We start from the raw sequence: 17,130 nt of genomic DNA, 5'->3' as shown, positions 1-17,130 counted from the left end.
ACACACTAGAGAAAGGAGTTTGGAATGAGATGAGGGGGGCAGATGTTCCTTGGGACTGACACAGGATGATTTCTTGTCTCTCTGCATACCCTAGCCTGGAAACCCACACACCCTGCTCTTTAAAAAAAAAATTTTTTTTTAGTTAGACATGACAGTAGAATGAATTTTGGCAAATTATATATATATACAGAGAGCATAACTTATTCTACTTAGGATCCCACTGTTGTGGTTGTGCCTGATGTGGAGTTAACCGGGTCAGGTATCCAGATACAAGGCAGGAAAGTGACGTCTCATTCATTCTACTGTCTTTCCTATTCCCCTCCCCCACCCTTCCCTTCATTTCCCTTTGTCTAATCCAGTGGATTTCTATTATTGCCCTCGCCATCCTCCCTGTTTTGGGTTGGCATCAACAAATCAGAGAGAACATTCAGCCTGTGCTGTTTGGGATTGGCTTATTCCACTTAGCATGATAGTCTCCAGTTCCATCCACACTTGCATTCTGAACTCAAAGCCATGTCTTCACCTCATCGTGAGGGAGAACCATGTGGACAAGCCCCTCAGGAGTAAGTCATGATACAGGAAAATCTGCCCCCAGGCTCTCTGCAGTGTAGCCCGATGGATCCACTGGCATTGAATCCACCCCATCAGCCAAACCCAGCAGAGCGAGGCCTCACAGAACAGGACGTGTGGAGGGCTGAGAAGAAAGGAAACCATACCTGACCCCATTGCCCAGGCTTCCTCCCTGGGCACCTCTGGTCACTCCATCCTGAATGAGGCCGATGGGGAGAGGGCCTGAGTCTCAGCCTAGAAGGCGAGGTTCTTGTGGGACAATAGAAACCTGGACCCACTCTGGCCCTCCTGGCTCTGCCAGCTCCTGGGACCAAGCCTCCCTTTTGATTGTATTCCCGCTGAAGAAATGTCCTGGCAAGGTGACAGGACAGAAATGTCAGCCAGGCTGGAGGCCAGGCTCGGAGCAAACTTGTGCCAATTCATGCTTTGAGTAAAAAAATTCATAGGGAATTAAGTGGTCTGGTGGCGTCTGTTTGCTCAGTGTTCAACATTTGTATGTCCCAGACTCAAATCCTGCAAGGAGCTGTGCATGAGATCCACATTAAAGGCCAGTGTGGCTTCTTCTGCCCAAAGTACAGATTAAAACTCACAGACAGACTGTGCAAGGCATAAAGAATGATCTTCGCAGACCTAAGACCAGGAAAGATCTTGAACCTGTTCTAAGCTTCAAATCAAAACTCCATCAAGGATCCAATCAAAACTGACTCAAGCTGGGTGCAGTGGCCCACGCCTGAAATCCCAGAGGCTTGGGAGGCTGAGGCAGGAGGATCGTGAGTTCAAAGCCAGCCTCAGCAATAGCAAGGCTGCTAAGGGACTCAGTGAGACCCTGTCTCTAAATAAAATACAAAATAGGGCTGGGGAGAGGGCTCAGTGGTTGAGTGCCCCTGAGTTCAATCTCTGGTTATCCCCCCCGCAAAAATAGAATGTTCACTGCAAGATCTTTTGTGGTTCCAAGAAACTGGAGATAGCAGGAATGTAGTAAATCCATACCATGGAATATTACACAGCTCATAGAAAATAAATCTCTAAGTACTGAGAATAAAAGAAAATAGTAAAGCACATTGTTAATTTTTTAAACCATGATATCATCCAATGATATAAACACAGACACACAAACAAACCAGGATGTAGAAAAAAGTAGTGCAAAGGTATTTTCCAAAGTCAGAGATGATATCACGTCTAGGGATGGAGAACAAAGACCAAGAGGACCTTCTATTGTTGATTCACTCAACAAATTGCTTTAAAATGTTGAAACACTAACAAAATGTCATCTTCTCTTCCAGACACTGATGCTACTTTGTGAAGAAGAAAAGAGAGGAAAAAAATCTTTGGAATCATGGCATCTATATTCTAGTTTTCCTGCTGTTAGTAGGTAAATTTATAGGACAGGAATGTATTTATATATCACCTGTATAATTAAATGTAAGGAAAAATGAAAGCCAAGAACCCAACATTTTTTGTTATTATAAATGTCATTTTGGGTTTTGAGAATACTTGCAATAGTCCCAATCATAAATACTGAATTGATGACTGTCACATGGCTACTGCAGTCCTTCAACTGGTCCTATGCAGATGGTTGGCACAGGGCCGTGGTGACAATCTCATACAGCTTAACTTGTGCCAACTTTGTGCATTCTTCTATCCACAGTTTTTGGGCCAGGTGTGGTGTCACATTGCACATCTGTAATCCCAGTGGCTCAAGTTCAAAGCCAGCCTCAGCAACTCAGTGAGGCCCTAAGCAACTCAGTGAGACCCTGTCTCTAAATAAAATACAAAATAGGGCTGGGGATGGGGCTCAGTGTTTGAGTGCCCCTGAGTTCAATCCCTGGTACCCTCCCCCACCAAAAAATGAATAAATAACAATCTTATTATGCATATATGCACCAACAGACATAAAATGACCTTAGCAGCACTATTTATAAGAGACACAAATTGGAAACCACATAAATGTCCACAAACAATTGAAAATAAAAGTAACATGATATTGACCCAAGGGAGTGAAAATCAGAGCTGGCAAATAAATGCATGTGGCCCTCAGGCACGGTGGTGCACCTGTCATCCCAGCCACTCAGGAGGCTGAGGCAGGAGGACCATAAGTCGGAGGCCAGCCTAGGCAACTTGGAAAGACCCTGTCTCAAAAACAAGAAGGGCCGGGATGTGGCTCAGGGGTAATAAAGCACCCCCTGGGTTCCATCCCTAATACTAAAACAATGAATCATAGGGAAAAAAAAAAACTCTACATGGCAATTTGGAGGGATCTCACCAATAGTGTTGAATGAGGGAAGTTAGGTACAAGAGGAATATACCGTGTAATTACATCTTTATGAAGTTCCTTAATGAGCAAACCTAACACAGGATATTAGATGGCAGGACAGTAGTCCTCCTTGGCAGAGAGGGAAGGCCGGGGTGCATTCTGGAGACTTTGGGGGTGCCAGCTTATTTTGCTTCTGGTGCTGCCTGCATGGGTGCGTTTAGGGAATGAGACTATGTTGAGTTTTCCAATGATCACCTGTGACTTGTTTGTAGATGTTATTCTCTTTCCATCAAAAGTGTGCAAAACAAAAAGAAAATCAAAACGGACAGTCCTGCCATCCAGGTTGTATTTCTTGAATCTCATCTTGGGCAAATCAGCGACCTTCCCTTTTCCCATCTGTAAAATGAGAGAGGAATTCACCCCTTGCAGCTCTCTGGTTCTCTGTGGTGTGTCTTCCATTCCAACCAATCATTGCTGAAGCAGGAGGGGAAAAAATATAGAGCAAGCCTTGCACAGTGACTATCAGAATTTGTAGAAGGCTTCCAATGTCGCTTGTGCCTCACCTTCAAGGCATTTGTTATGAATTAAAGGCGCAATAACAAACAAAACCTGACTTCTGGGCAAACACACGTAGCCAACTCTCTCCCAACGTGCTCGTGGGGTAGGTGAGATGTCAATGGTGCCCTCTGCCAGGCATCCTGCCGTCATGCCAATCCAAACACCCTGTGGTGGGCTATTCCTGGTAGGAAGGAGGTAGCTATTCTGCTGGCCCCCAGCAACTGCAGTTTGAATAGACGCTTCCTCTCCCAGGGCAGGTGGTTCATAATTTTCCTCTTACCGCTACCGGGAAGGGCAACATCACAGCTTGTACCCACGCGCAACAGGAAAGTTTGACATCCGCAGACAATCTTGGCACAAGAGGAGAAAAAAGTACAATCATGTGTGTCAATGTCTATATACGACCCAGGAAAACGATTTTAATAGTGTGGCCCGTGATGTCATCAGCAGCTTTGAGGTTGGCTGGGAGCCAGAAAAGCTTTTCTTGATTATTCACAAGCCTCGCCTGGTATTTGCAAGGCAAAGACCCAGTGGAAGCAACACTCTAGGCCCTGAGCAGACATACAGGGTCAACTCTAAGCCTCCTTGTGGAGGAGGGAGGTGGCCTCCAGGGAACGAGTGTGCTATAGGGGTTATCATAACTGTTGGTGAGTTCTGGAAGGGTTGATCCCACAGGATGCTCAAACTAGCAGGTGAAAGACAGGCAGGCTCCAATTCAGAGAGGGATCTGAGGCTAGCGACATCTGTTCTCAAATGAAGGGAGGCGAAGGACCTCTTCTGTTGTTTTATTTCATTTGCTTGGTTATTTATTTTTAACCTTGTAATTCCCACTGCATTTTTTTTTTCTTTTGTACCAGGGATTGAACCCAGGAGCACTTCACCACTGAGCCACATCCCCAGCCCTATTTCGTATTTTATTTAGGAACTGAGTTGCTTAGGGCCTCACTAAGTTGCTGAGGCTGGCTTTGAATTCGCGATCCTCCTGCCTCAGCCTCCTGAGACACTGTGCCCGGCCTGCCCAATGCATTTTTTAAGATGAAATAAAAGTGAATGACCAAAAATGGAAAATAGAGACAAGCAAAACACAAACCTCAGTTTTGATGAGCAGACATTATGTCAAGAGGTATGAAAGTTTTGGAACTATTCTTCTTGCCTAGCTGTTGTTGAATGGGTTTATTTAGTTTGCAAGGCTGTGTTGAGCTGGGAGCAGTATTTGCTTGTTCCCACCATGAACTGGTGGCAGTCTGGGGATGTCAGGAGAGCTTCTTGATGGACATATTCTCACTCTCCCACATACACACCTCTCAAAGAACAAAGAGGGTTTGAAAAATGCTCAAGGCCAGGTGCGGTGGTGCACACATCTGTAATCCCAGCAGCTCGGGAGGCTGAGGCAGGAGGATCGAGAATTCAAAGCCAGCCTCAGCAACTTAGTGATGCCCTAAGCAACTCAATGAGACCCTGTCTCTAAATAAAATAAATAAATAAAAAAAGTTGAGGCTCAGTGGTTTGGTGCCCCTGGGTTTAATTCCCAGTATAAATAAATAAATAAATAAATGGCTCAAAGAGAAGGAAAGATCAGGAAATGGCTATTGTAATGAGGACGGAGGCCCAAAACATCAGGATAGAAGATCAGGTAGAATCTCAGAAATAAAGGTTTAATGACGACACAATTTTTGGTGATAGTGGCGTATTGTTTTTGTAAGAGGAAGATCAAAGAATAATTAGTAAATAACCAGATTAATTGTATAGAACGAGAGAGAGAGAGAGAGAGAGAGAGAGAGAGCGAGAGAGAGAGAGAGATCATTGTGTTTAATGAACCCAGATGCTAACCAACAAATCTGTATGATGTGAGGTTTTAAAGTTTTGGTCCAGGTCAACCAGAGGACACTGGGTAGGCAAAATATCCTTTCTTTCTATCTATTTTCTATCCAAAAACAGCAGATGGGAAAAACAAATTTTTAGAAAATCCAAATTTTCTTTCTTTCTTTTTTTTTAAATCAAATTCTAGACATATCAGCTGATATCCAAACAATCACAATTAATGATTCTCCAAAGCAAATTCAGAATTAGGGGAAGTTAAAACAAACATTAAGAGAACAGGCTGCAAAACAATTTCTTTAAAGTTATAAGAATCATTGCCTGATGTTGTGGCACACGCCTGTTAGCTTGGGAGGCTGAAGCAGGAGGATCATGATTTCAAAGTCAGCCTCCGCAACTTAGCAAGGTACTGAGCAACTCAGTGAGACCCCATCTTTTGATTAAAAGAAAAAAAATGCATATATATATATATATATATATATATATATATATATATATATGGGCTAGGGATGTGGCTCAGTGGTTAAGCGCCCCTGGGTTCAATCCCTGGTACCAAAAAAAAAAAAAAAAAAGTTACAGAAGTAATTTTGCACTGAAGGAAGCCAAGCATTCTTTTCTCGTTTGGGTATTTTGGAAAAGAGTCAGCCTTTAAGTAGGTAAGACAAAAGACCGAGGTTCTACAAGCATTTCATTTCCAGCCTGAGACAGCTGTTGGGTGATATCACCCCTCATGAGAACAGCCGAGCGTGCAGGGAATTAGCAGATGAAAAGAAGGAACAGAGGATCTGGGCGTGCGCACGTGCCTCCTCTGTCTCTTCCCATCTCCACATGGACAGACACACTTAAAAGTGAAGTTCCACATGTGGCAGTGTGGACAACGCAGAAAGGGCCCCGGGAAGGGTTCACAACAGGAAACACTGGAGAGGATAAACATTTCAAGACTCAGATCATGTTGCCACCTGGATTCAGGGAGCCTCTGAGGAAATGGCTCTTCCACTCTAGACTTCCCTCCAACCAACACAGAGTCTGCGGAGAACATGCCAAGAAAATGCCAGTGTGTGTCATCCTGACATCCTTCTTAAGGCTGAACCTGGACTTGGGAAATGCGCACCACTGGGTCTGGGCGAGCAGAGTCATCCCTGAGGCTTTGACATCAGGTTCTTGAGAAGGGCAGAGGGAAATCTGAGAAGAGATCGATGGAGACACCTGCTAATTAGAAAAGGCCCTGACACCAGAGACTCCCTGGCAGAGAGTAGCAGGGTCAGCCTGGCCTTGGCATTGAAGGTGAACTCAGAAACGTGGAATCCCCCCCAAACACGTTTGGAAATGATTTAACTGGAGACAGACAGCGCCGGCCGGAGGGAAGGAGGAGTGGGGAGAAAGGGCACTCTGGAGTGAGAGCACATGGAAAAGAGGAACATTCTAACTGCCCTGTGTCAGACCCAACAGCCCGCCCAGGCCCACCCGGTGGGCGGGACGGTGTCGCTTAGAAGCACCACTAAAGCATCCTTGAAAACTCTCCTCTCTGCATTTGTAATTTTCAGGGAGGCAGCTTCCTGCAAACTGAAGGAAGGATTGTAAGACGATGTTCCTCTGGGGGTTGTAAAGACAATCTAAGAACAAGTCATTGCAGAGTCACAGACTGCACAGCCGGAGGAGGAGATCATTTCCATTGCATAACCACGCTGAGCCCTGGAGCTCTCATTGTCTCGCTGTTACCCCGCGGTGTCATTATTGGACTTACCTCATCGGGGGAAATCATTGTTTAAAAAACCCAATACAAAGGCCAGCATAGCCCTCCACTTCATCTTTTCCAGGATAATCGCTTCCCCCACTCACTTCCCGCGGCACCAGGGTGAGACCCAAATGGGTGATGTATTGCTCCAAATAGTCCGACAGACCCAGAGAGAGGCATGGGGGTAAAAATAACTAGCTGATTACCAAGAGGGAGCAGATGGGCCACCTGAGAATTCAGTGGCTGGAGGGACAGAAGAGAAGACCCTCATCAGGGGACTAGACTTTCTGATTAGTGCTGATGACCACTGTCCCTGCCTCTCCCCCTCCCTGCGGTGTGATGATTTACATCTGATTGGACATCATTTCGCATGTGAGTGTCGGGAAGACTTTGAAGTACTTAATTATAACCAGGAGACATTTCGGGGCCAAGCAGTGAAATGGAAGATGCTCTCTGGGTTGGGCTGATGGAATGTACATTTATGCACGGAGCCCAAGTCTGGTTGGTTTGGTCTGAGTTTTCATTCCATCACCCCATAAGGCAACCTTCCAGAGTTTTCTGGACGTTGGAAGAAAATAGAAACAAGAGTCGTATTCTTGGCCAAGGGATCTACATTCAAAGCAGACTTTCAACATGTGGATAATCTGGACTTTCTGTTAATAGTCAATTACTAAAAATAGAGATAATTTGGGACTCCTTTGAAGGAAGGTCATTTTTTACTAGTGCTCATTTGAACTAATCCACCAAGGGAGACGGGGCATACAGTGAACCGAGACGTGCTTAGTGGTGCTAAATCATGTCCACATGAGGAGACAAAACAGACCCATCAATCATTAGCCCCCCACATGGACACCACCCAATGAGCTATAAGAATTAAGAGGAGGAAAGGGGATGAGAAATTTATGAAAAAAAAATCAGGATAGGTTTCAGGGAGAAAGGATGATGTGATCCAGGCATTAAAGGATAGATAGAAATATAGAGGTTCTGGATGGGAGTTACTTGAATAAACAACAGTACTGATTCATATTTTCATGATTTAGTTAGTGCAGCCTCAGTCTTGAGCAAAGTGGTTTTGAGAACAAAAACTCTGGAAAAACGAGACTGGTCAAAAGTTTCACATGTATGAATGGGCCTTTGATACCAGGTATTTTAGTCAGATTTTTTGATACTGTGATTAAAAGATCGCACCTGAACAATTTTAGAGGAGGATAAACTTATCCAGGGCTCATGGTTTCCGAGGTCCCAGTCCACAGACAGCAGGCTCCACTCCTCGGGGCTGGAGGGGAGGCAGGACATCATGGAGGAAGAGTGTGGTGGAGGGAAGCAGCTCACATGGTGACCAGGAAGCAGAGAGAGACTCCACTCTCCAGAGACAAATAGAGACACCAAAACCACGCCCCCAATGCCCCCTCCTCCAGCCACACCCACCTGCCTCCAGCCACCACCCAGTTAATCCAGTTAATCCCATCAGGGGTTCATTCACTGGTTGGGTTAAGGCTCTCACAACCCAGTCATGTCTCCTCTGAACCTTCCTGCACTGTCTCACACTTGAGCTTTTGGGTGACAACACACATCCAAAACATAATACCAAGTAATGAATTAGATTTGACTATAAAAATCCCAGAGGGTCATTAAACATTTTGAGTAGAGTTAGAACTGTTTGAGACTTCTGTGGTCTTCATCTGAGAAAAAGCAGCAGCAAAACAAGATTATTCCCTAGGACTTTATCAACAGGTAAAATCAACAGGAAATGCCACCATTTTGATTCTTCTTTGGTTTGTGAGGCTAGTGCTATGGAAGGTAAGAACGAACCACCACCGTGCCTGCCACAGAGGACATAACCCATTGTTAAATGGGTAAACGAAGCGAAACTGCACAAAACCAAAGTACTACTTCCTAGATCAGGTGAGGAAGATCTAAGTCTCCCTCAGAACTCCCAAAGGCAGCAATGAACAACTTTAAGGAGACCACTTTGGGAGTTAGATGAACGAGGGCACATCATTGCACCTTCTTGGGTCTGCATTCCCTCATCAGAAAAGGCAAGGGTAAGTACTACGCATGGATTTTAAGTGCAGGAGGATTTTAGTGTATATTTTTGGGAAGAGATGCCACAATCCGGCTTGTGTCAGCTTCTCAGAGGGGTCTGCCATCCAAGATAAGATATGGATTATGCTCCTTTTAGACAAGAAGAATCTGTCATTCTGAGATTCCAAGGATAAGCTGCCCCCCACCCCAGGAAGGACAAGTGGAATATTTGACAATATCACTCTAAGAATTCTGTCACCTTATAGGAGGCCTGAGGCTGCCCAGCTTGACTGAAATCAAGAGGAAAGAGTGTTGTTCCTGTCCGCCTACCCTCAGAGTCCTGGGCCATTTAAGGAGCATCATCGATCCAATCAGCCACCCTGAGATATAATTGACCATTGAGAAAGAAAAGTCACTGGAAGGCACTTATTCCCATCAGAATGTGACATGGGCAATGTGTGACCTCCGACACAGCCCATTTTTGCAGATTCTGCTCTCCCCACCCCCCTCTTGACTTCTGTTTCCTTCTTTGGAAGTGGGCATGTTCCTGGTGGCCTCTGTCATCAGACTATTGGAAAGAATAATTAGTTAATGTTGGGGAAAAGCGTTGGGGAAGATGATTTACTTGTGCCCTTAAGGATCATTCCTCAGAACAATATGCAGTATTTTTGTTGAACGGGCACACTCAGTGCTTGCCCTGATTTGGGGACTTAGAAACGACCTGATGCTGGCCAGTTAACAGGAGCAGTTAAAGAAGCTGCCATTGTTCTCTCCAAGTTTTGTCTGCATGGAGAGCTAGCTCTGGCAATTTGTAATGAGGCAGGATGCTTATTAATGATTTTTGGCTTAATGTATTAATGAATAGAGATTTAAGGGATAAAAAGACTTACAATGTAATAAGGGAAACTCCAAGAAAGATTAGGCTCTAATCAAAATAAATTGTGTTCTCAGATTGATTTTCATAAAATTCAACTCCCTTTTCCCTTTATTTATAACCCCAAAGAAATGTATTGTGCTAAGCTGAATTATATCATTCAGAAGAAGAATGGATATTCTATTTTAATATAATATTAATAAACTACAAATGTCAACTTACTAGGAAAAAAAAACACCCTGTAGAGCAAGAGTAGATATTTTCAGTAAGAAAAAAAATTTACGTCTAAATGTCAGTCAATTTATTTTCTTTTTCTCAATAGTACTTTTCATGTTTAATTCAAGATCTGATTAGCACCATCAAAAAAAAAAACCCAGATAAAATAGCAATGTTATGAATAGTAATACAATTTGTTAAGATTACCTTTTCTTTCTCTTCTGTTAGGGTCTGTAAACAAGTCAGGATGGCGCCTGGCATTTTTGCCAGAGGCAGTGGTTTGTGAAGTAACGCTATGGAGCCATTAAGTGTGGAGATTCCTTATTGGTTGACTGCTGTATCTAGTTTATGTTAATTAAGATAAGCTGTGTGGAATGTATATATACCCCTCCTGTCCTACAATATATGGCTCCCACTCCTGCTGTATCAATGTACACAAGTTGTTCTTCACCCCCCGATTATTTTGCTGCAGCCGGACTGCTGCAGATGGTGGCCCATACCGGGAGCCCTGGGACACTCAGGGGTAAGTGACGAAAAAAAGCTGCCCGTCCCTAGATAGGACGGGAGCAAATCTGCTCATCTCTAGGCAGATAGGGTGAGAGGAAAAAATGGCCATTTTGAGAAAATGGAGAAGATTGATACAGCATGTTTGTGTCTTGTTTTTTCTTGAAATGTTGTATTGTCTTTGTGATGAAAATATGGAAGGGGTGAGAAGTAAATTACTAAGGGAAGGAGGCACCCCAGTGGAACCAAGAGCAGTTAGGGCATGTGTTGATGGAAGCCTGAGAACTCTAGTCAGAAAGAAGAAAGTTCAGAGGAGAAAAGATTGTCAGGAAAAAAGTTGCAGCAAAAGGCTATTACTGAATACTTTTCCTTACCGGAGGGTGCAGAGGGTGCGTGAATTGGCGCAGTGGCTGCCACGTGCGCCAGCCAGTCATGGCGCACAGCAAGGAGTTTCCAAGCGGCGGCAGCCGGCTCTTCCTCGCCCCCCCCCCCACTCAGGGAGCCGGTCGCCACTTAGAGAGCCCAAATCCAAACCTGACCCGGAGGCACAGTCTCGCAGGCTCTTGCTCCCTGTGCCCAGTGGCAGTTTGAGTCCGGAACACTCCCCAGACACTCCCCAGGGCCATCTGGGGCTGCCTGGGATGCTACAGCTGGCAGAAGACACTACCTGTGTCCCTGAAGTTTGATCATTTCCAAGGCCAGTAACTACAATGGTTCTCCCACACCTGGAAGCTAATGAGTAATGAGCACTATTAAGGCCTATTTCAAATGCAAAAAAAACCTTGAGATAATATACTGAATTGTTCGGATGGTTGTTTTCTTAGTGGAATGCTACAGGATTTTCTTTAGCCAGCATTGCCAGAGTTCCTACCTTCGTCCCAGTGCCAGTGAGGACGAGGGTGGAAGAATTTCCAGTGTTGCTGAGAACCAGATGAGACTTCCGATCAAGCTAGCTGCCTGCAGAACTTACCTGGACTGTGATTTAAGCTAGCTGCCTGCAGAACTTACCTGGACTGTGATTTACCTGGACTGTGAGTTAATCTATAGAGACACTGCTTTACCTGGACTGAGACAACAAACTGTAATCTACAACAAATTGTAACTCGGTATCTTTGCTAATGGTGTCATTGCTGGTATAATTTTTCCAAGGGCTTCTTGCATGGAGCCATCAATTGGCTTGGTATTGTAGCATTTTGTATCCTCCCCTTCTGCTTGTAGCAGATTATTTATGGTGTTTGTGTAAAAACCACTATGGTTGTTATTTAAATTAAACAAAAGGGGGAAATGTTAGGGTCTGTAAACAAGTCAAGATGGCGCCTGGCATTTTGCCAGAGGGAGTGGTTTGTGAAGTAAAGCCAGGGAGCCATTAAGTGTGAAGATTCCTTATTGGTTGACTGCTGTATCTAGTTTATGTTAATTAAGATAAGCTGTGTGGAATGTATATATACCCCTCCTGTCCTACAATAAACGGCTCTCACTCCTGCTGTATCAATGTACACAAGTTGCTCGTCACCCCCCGGTTATTTTGCTCCAGCTGGGCTGCAACACTCTTCCTCCACCTCCTTCCTAATTTCTTCCAAGTGATAACAATGTGCTTTACTCTCTCCTATGAGGAGAAAACTTCTTCTAAGAAAGTGCATTCAGAACTCCAATTTAGTCCACTTCTAAAGACCTAAAGAGAGTACTGTCAAATCATCAGTCAAGATCACTCTATTGAGCACCCAACTACTTTGGACTTGTCCATATAGTCATATTCTGTCTCTTCAGCATGAAAGCAGAGACTTCATCTGTACTTTTCTTTCTTCCACTGCCAATAAAAAAAAAGTACCTAGAACATGCAAATCTGCCTTCCATTGGATACAAAATCCTTCTGCATCCAATTGACTAGAATTGGAAAAGGAAATGCAACCTTTGGACTAACTCTGGAGCCCAGTGGTATAACATGATGTCACTTAGCAGCCACAAAATGTTTAGTTCCTTTCCCATATGGCTATCTATCTTGCAAGAGGGCCCGACCATTAAAAATCCTTTACAATGAACACAGCCCCAAATTTGTAGTCACTCTTCATTGGCAAATTGCGTGGGACTCTCTGGTAAAACCCCCAGTTGACATTCTGTGGTTTCCCGGGTTAATCTTTTTCTACATCATTGCTTAGTTTTGAAGAGAGGTGGCTCCATTTGTGTTTATGGTAATATTGATTTATTATTCTAAAAAAATAAAAGACTGTGCAATATAGGCCTAAAAACCCCACAACCTGATTCTACTGCCACAGAATCTGGAATAGCAGTAGTCCCAGAATTTGATCATAGCAAACACCCACTTGGAAACATGGCGGCTGTCAAGGAGAGAAGCAAGACTTATCTTTTTGGAGCCCTCGTGGACTTCAGAAGTTGAGAGCACAACCTGATTCTAGACGGTTTACTCAAACAGGAAGCACACCAGTTTGGGCAGTTAGGGCATGCTGCAATGCTATCATGCACTTGAATTTTCTGGGTAGTAAGGAATTGCTGGTAAAACTGGGACCTGCACCTGTTCTATGGTAGATGTTCATGAATTATATACAATGGGTTAAAACAGCAGCTAGAAACATTGGGAGTTTTGCAGCTATTTTCTCTGGACTTTTTTGAGATTCTTCTTCCTGTAGGGGTTAAGTTCTCACTGCAGAGCCATTAACTCTTGGATGTTTCACAAGATTTCACAAAGCCCTAAAGGGACTGGAGAGCATGACTGTGGCTCCTGAAATGTAGGCTCCTCTCTAAGGGATTTGACACTCCTCATTTATCCTTTAAAACAAAGCTTCAGAGAAGTCAACCCGTCACCTACAGTGGCAAAGCGAACACATGGTCAACTCAGATTCATCCCACTGATTTGAAAACCTTGAGAGTGTTCTACCAGTATCCCCAGCAGTCTGCATCCCTGCAAGTCTAATCTTGAAGGTTCCCAAAAAGCTGCAATGAAGACGTAGTATGGGAGAAAGAGGAAAATGCATCTGAGCCTGGCTCGGGAGGCTGAGGCAGGAGGATAGCAAGTTCAAAGCCAGCTTCAGCAAAAACAAGGCCCTAAGCAACTCAGTAAGATGCTGTCTCTAAATAAAAATGCAAAATAGGGCTGGGGATATGGCTCAGTGGTCGAGTGCTCCTGAGTTCAATCCCCGGTACCCCCAAAAAGAGAATGCATCTATGTTGTCGTACATACATGTGAGGGAGACAGACAGACAGAGAGACAGGCAGGCAGGCAGGCAGACAAGGGAAAACAAACAGTGGGATTTAGTTTTAGCTCTGTGATTATATCTCTGACTTCAGGAAGTCACTGTTCATGTCTTTCATTTCCTCAGTTGTCAAAACAGGGTGGGGAGATGGGCCAGCAGAGGGGTTCAATGGCCAGCCTTCTCTGGGGTGGCGCTGGGAGGATTCTAGCGTGTGTTTACACCCGTGCCTGGAAAAATGTGGTAGCTTCTATATCCTTCCTCTCTATCCTACCTCTAAATTTGAGAATTCCCAGAGTTCCACCCAAAACCTCTTGCTCTTCTCCAGCTCTGCTTCTCCCTGGGTGGTCTCAGCTTTTCTGAGCTGTTGTTTCAAAGTGGATCTTGTCTCATATAAACGTGGCCACTCCAGCTTGCTCAGGGTTGATGCTTGCCTGGTTTATCTTTTTTCCATCCTTTGACTTCCAACCGACGGGTATCTTTGCCTCCTAAGAATATTTGCTGTAGACAACACCTATTTGGACCTCGTTTCATTTTTTGGATCCAATCTGATGATCTCTGCCTTTGATTGGATCATGTAATTACTCATTGAACAGTATTCTTGATATGGTTGGCTTGACCTCTCCCACATTGTTTTTGGCATCCATGCCTCCCATCTTTTTCAAGAACCTTTTACTCCTTTTTTTTTTTTTTAATCATTAGAGGACATTTCCTACTGGGTTCAAATCTTTTAAAAATCATTTTTCATTATGGTTTTAAAATTTATTTTGCTAGTGGTTGCTGCTGGGCTTGCAGAATACCCTTTCACTGATCAAAATCTAATTTCACATCCATACTCATTTAATTCCGACGGAACATAAAAACTTGACTCCTATTACAATAGCTCTATTCTCTCCATATTTTATCATCTTATTGTTCTACATAATCCGATTTATATGTGCTACAAACCCAATAATGCGTTGTAATAATTATTACTTTAGAGAATCATGTGCCTTTCACGGAACCAAAGAGAGAAAGTTCCTATGTACGCAGTTCAGTGTGCTGCCCCCTCTCACCCGCCATGTATGATGGAGGTCATTTCTTCCTTTAGATTTGAATTCTCATCTGGCATCTTTGCCTCACCCCCAGCTTTGTTCCTATCCACCTCCCTGGGCTGTGGTTTCCAAATGTTACGTTTCACTACGTGTTGAGCCTAACAGCACAAGTATGAGCACATTGCTTTTGTGGACCCATTCTTCCGGGAATCAGTGAAGGCAAGAAAGAGGGAAAGTACCCAATTCCTACAACATAAAATTCAACATACTAAACTGTAGATCTCAGTGGCATCAGCATCACCTCTTGAGTTTCCAAACTCTCTGGTCCCTCCAGAACTTTCCATGTCACCAAGTAATCACTTACCATACTCTGCGTCTGCTGACCATCACTCAGCTGCTGTGTGTCTCTGTGGATTTATCCATTCTGGATATTTCATGTAAAAAGAATCCGACACAATAGGTGGCCTTTCGTGTCTGGATCTTTTTTTGCATTTAGCATCATGTTATCAGTTTCATTATATTTTTTCTTTGTTCTAGTTAGTTATACATGACAGTAGAATGCATTTGGACACACCATATAGAGGTGGAGTATAACTTCTCATTCTTCTGGTAGTACATGATGTAGGATCACAGGGGTCCTGTAATCACATATGCACATAGGGCAATAATGTCCGATTCATTCAACTCTCCTTCCTACCCCCGGACTCCCTCTCCTCCCTTTTCACTCCCCTCTGCCTAATCCAAGGTACCTCTATTCTTCCCTAGCACCTCCCCTTTATTGTGAATTAGCAGCTGCATATCAGAGAAAACATTCATTAGATTTTAGTCCATAGCAATCTTTTTTTAATGGGTAAATAATATTTCGTTGCATGTATGTACCAAATGTATGTGTCTATCCATTCATCGCTGATGAACATCAGCATTTCCATTTTTTACCTTTTGGTATTGTAATGTTCATAAAGAAAAGTCCTGCTGTTATGAACATTCATGCCCAGGTTTCCGCATAGACAAAAAATGCTTTTACTTCTCCTGGCGGTGTCCCTAGATGGAGCATGGCTGGGTCATATGGTAATTCTGTGTTTTATTTCTTAAGGAGCCCCTAAACTCTTCTCCACAGCAGCGGAACCAATTTACATTTCTACCAGCAATAGACAAGGGCTCCTATTTCTTCACATCCTTGCCAGCGTTTATTATCTTTTTATCGTCATCCCGGTAGATGTGAAGTGGTATCTCATTGTGGCTTTTATTTACATGACTTTAATGGCCTGTGACGCCGAACAGTGTATCTTCTTTAAAGAGGAATCTGTTCAAGTGTTTGGCTCGTTTTTTAAATAAGTTGTCTCTGAGTCCTCAGGGTTCGTTATGTATTTTGAATACTAAACAGACCCTTATCAGATATAGGGTTTGCAAATGCTTTCTTTCCTTCGGTAGGTTTCCTTTGTGCTTTTTGGAATGTTCAGAACAGCTCTCAGAAGGTGGTCTCCTGTCCTCTCTCTGAAAGGTCATTTATGCACTAATCATGCCTATCGGGGCTCTCTCCAGTCCAGCCTTTCATCTGGACCCCAGACTTCCATATCTAATAGGCCACCTGCCATCAAGTAGTTTGGTTTTTTTTAGTACCAGGATTGAACCCAGGAGTGCTTAACCACTGAGCCCCCTCCCCAGCCCTATTTTATATTTTATTTAGAGACAGGGTCTCTCTGAGTTGCTCAGGGCCTTGCTAAGTTGCTGAGGCTGGCTTTGAACTTGAGATCCTCCTGCCTCAGCCTCCTGAGCCACTGGGATTACAGGCATGCACCATAGCACCCGGCTTCTTTATCTTCTTTATCTCAGTGAATGAAACTACCATCTGCCCAGGTAATCAAGCCTACCTTCAACCACAGGAAGTCCTTCAGCTCATCTCACAGGTTCAATTCTCAAAATACACCTAGAAATGGCTCATTTCTGTCTCATTCCCTGGCCCCTGAGTCTGAATCCACCCCCCTCAGCCAGCCTGGGCTTCTGGTGAGCTCACCCAACAACATGGGGCCTACACAGCCCTGGAGGAGCACTGGACATTTAGAGATGTCTCCCCTGCCACATGCTCCTTATGGGCCCCAGCCTGTGTGGACTGCTCTCTGCCTGTCCTTCCGACCTGAGGGGAGCCCCTGCCTCGCCCTCTGTACTCTGGTCTCACCATCCTCTTTCTCAGTGGGTGGGCTCCCCTCTGCCTGGGGAAGCCATCTTGCCCCACCCCACCCTTTTGCTGAAATGGTCTTTCTCTTTGCTTTTAAACATCACCTCCTCTAAGAAGCTTTGTAGGTCGTCCTCCCTTGGCTCTGATCTGCTGATTCAGG

At 44.2% G+C, this 17,130-nt stretch overlaps 1 long non-coding RNA gene across 1 annotated transcript in view; it reads left to right on the top strand.

Moving 5' to 3' along the window:
- LOC124098120 (uncharacterized) overlaps positions 1 to 4,759 on the top strand; it is a 272,483-nt gene extending 267,724 nt beyond the window's left edge. Inside the window, exon 5 of the long non-coding RNA XR_009227560.1 lies at positions 1,854 to 4,759. This is a non-coding gene — a long non-coding RNA (uncharacterized LOC124098120). The remainder of the gene's footprint in view (positions 1 to 1,853) is intronic.
- Positions 4,760 to 17,130: the final 12,371 nt, after the last annotated feature.

Source organism: Marmota monax, unplaced genomic scaffold (genome assembly GCF_021218885.2).
Source record: "Marmota monax isolate L192 unplaced genomic scaffold, Marmota_monax_Labrador192_F-V1.1 WCK01_AAM20220418_F8-fsc00042, whole genome shotgun sequence".
Lineage (NCBI taxonomy): Eukaryota > Metazoa > Chordata > Mammalia > Rodentia > Sciuridae > Marmota > Marmota monax.
The sequence above is the reverse complement of the archived record's forward strand: the minus strand, read 5'-3'. Positions and strand labels throughout refer to the sequence as shown.